The sequence below is a fragment of the Galeopterus variegatus genome, unplaced genomic scaffold, assembly GCF_000696425.1.
Source record: "Galeopterus variegatus unplaced genomic scaffold, G_variegatus-3.0.2 Scaffold1050, whole genome shotgun sequence".
NCBI lineage: Eukaryota > Metazoa > Chordata > Mammalia > Dermoptera > Cynocephalidae > Galeopterus > Galeopterus variegatus.
In genome coordinates this window covers 400,628-403,587 of record NW_007727161.1, presented here as the reverse complement: position 1 = coordinate 403,587, position 2,960 = coordinate 400,628, and positions in this window count along the sequence as shown.

Below are 2,960 nucleotides of genomic sequence, written 5' to 3'. Positions count from 1 at the left end.
GACTTGGTGTTGTCAGCACCACGCTCTCCCAAGTGAGCGAACTGGCCATCCCTATATAGGATCCGAACCCGTGGCCTTGGTGTTATCAGCACCGCACTCTCCCGAGTGAGCCACGGGCCGGCCCTTACATGACTTTTTGAAGATCCCTGTACACTGACTACTGTCTTCCATTACTCGTTATAGCTTCTATTATTACTTAGTGTATAATGTTACTCATTCATTTAACAAGCATTTCTTGAACACCTAGGCTGGGTCAAGCTTTGTGCTAGGTGCTAGGGATATAACAGTAGCCAAAATAGACATCTGCCCCCACAAAGCATACAACCTATTGGGCAGAAGATAACCATCAGGATGGAGATTGAATTTTCTAACAAACATGCAGGATTGAGACATCCAAAGGAGTGCTCTCCTCCAAAAGTCACGACAGGAGATGATACGCCCCCACACACACTTCTAACAAGGCTGCCATTGCTCAGAAGGTTTTATTTGTTTTTGTTTTGTTTTATTTTGTCTTGTAGCTTTTCTCATGAAATAGCTTAGAGAAACTCTGGCGCATTCTTTTGAATAACCTGTGGTGGCAAAGCCGTGAGTGGTTTACGCAGATCTGATTTTTAGAAATAGCTAAAAGGCAATCAGAGTTAAGTCTGGCAAATAATTCATGTGATAAAGCAAGGTAATAACATTGTGGGTAAATAAATGTGACTCTCTGGAGACTGATTCTTGTCTCGGTCAAAAACTGTCTCTCGAAGCAACTCTAAAACTGGAGAGCCAAGAATGTTTCCAGGCACAAACATCACTGGTTAGCCTTCCAAAGTTGACAAGGGCAACATTTATTTGGATGTGAAGCTCCAGAGCATGGCAGGGTTGTTATACTCCACAACCTTTGAGTTCCTTTTAAACTTAAGAGCTATAGTTCTATTTTTGTTTTAAAAACAATCTCATTACTTTGTGGTTCTGAACTCCCAGGAGGAAGGGGCATTAGGCAGCATCCTCCCAACCCCCATCTGTGCCAACCACAACTGAGGATAGTGTAGTGCCAGCTTCAGGTGCTGGCGTCTGGGTTCAGATCCCAGCTGTGTCCCTCATGAGCTATGACCTAAGGCAAATTACTTAGCCTCTCTATGCCTCGGTGTCTTCATCTTTAGGATAGGAATAATAATTGCAACTCCCTTGTAACCACGCCATAAGATAGTTGTGAAAATTAAATGAGTCAGGACACTGTAAGGCATTGAAAACAGAGCCTGGCACATACAGTAAGGCTCAGTAAGCAAATGAGTCATTTTCCGACTATATTTTTGGTTCTTCGGGAGCAGGAACCATGGATGTACTTTTGTCCGTCACGGTACCTGGCATGGAGCTATCAGCATGACATATGCTCAATAAAAACTTATTCCAGAATAAAGTGCACACAACACACACAGTCCTCCAAGAGCTCTGTGTCCCAATGCACACATCTGCTTAAACAAATGCCAGCCCCTTGCCTGCTCCCTTCCTCTTGGGTATTTTCACTGTGATAATGTCTTCCCTTCCACCATGGTATGAAGACTCAAGAGGCAGTTCCCTGCTCTCTGGCAGGCAGACAGCAAGGGGGTGTGGGAAGCAGGATGGGCAAGGGGTGGGGTGGGCACAGGAAACAGAGGGCCCTCTATTTCAAGCACTTGCTTCAGCTGTTCCCTGGGGACCATACTCTCACAATTTAAAATAGAGTCCTCCTGGTGGCCAAGGCAAGCTAGCAAGACCCACTGGGGCCAAGCTGACTCAACATGGCAGTGGGGCTGAATCTTGTAGCCTGTCTGCTGGGCTGCTCCAGAGAAGAGTGGCTTTGTTTTGGGGTCAAGTGGTAGCTACCTGATACTGTAGGAGCTGCCAGGAGCAGTACGGAAAAGAAGGCTGTGGTTCCCCATGGGCAGCAACACCTCACAGGCCTCTCCATCAGTGGGACGGCCTCAGGATCCCTAAGCAGCTGGCTTCTCTCTGGCTTGGATCTATTTTTAGATACCATGGTAGGTTGGCTTATCTCCAGTCCTGAACATACTCCCAAGCCACCAGCAGGATTTTCAGCAACTCAAGCCAAGTCTGTCTCCTCCCCAGACCCGACCGGAAAACAGAAAACAAAAAGGTCATGGTAAAGGGTAGAAGGTGAATGTCCACCTGCCTCTTGAAAGGGCAGGTCTTGGCCTGAGGGTGACTGCTGGCTCTTCACACGTGATCTGGTCCAAACAGTTCCACACCCAACTGTGCCTAAACAGAGAGGCCGTCACAGTCCTCCCAAGCCTTCTGCCCGGCAAAGGTCGCTCCAGACCTCTTCATAGCCCTGGGACTAAAACAGCCGAATCCTTCCCTTCCCCAGCCTCACTCAGCAGGCCCTAGTTATGTTGTTGTCAAAACACAAGTGTGTGTCAAAATCACCTGCATGGCTTGTTAAAAATCCAGATGCCTGGGCCCCACTTTAAACCTATTAAATCAGAGTCTATGGGGTGGAGCCAGGCAAGCATCTGAATTTTTTTATAACAAGGTTCTAGGTGATTCTGATTCACACCAAACTCTAATCAGTCATGTTCTCTTTGATCCTCACTTCCTTATTTGATTGAAACTGGAAACCCCTGAGGCTCACATTGGAGCCAACATAATTTCGGCCTCTCTAAGATAAAGTTTGTCACTTGGGAGAACATGGTGTAGTAACACCAAGGTCACAGGTTCAGATCCCCATACCAGCCAGCTGTCCTCCTCCCCCGAAAAAGGAAACTTTTGTTGAAGTTATGCAGATACCAGTTCCCCATGATGAAGGACTGACTTATTTGCCTAGGGATTGGCATTTCTTCTGTATCAGGTTCTGCTTTTTATTATTATTATTATTATTTTTTGGCAGCTGGCTGGTACAGGGATCGAACCCTGGACCCTGGTGTTATCAACACCACGTTCTAACCAACTGAGCTAACCGGCCAGACCCGGATTCTGGG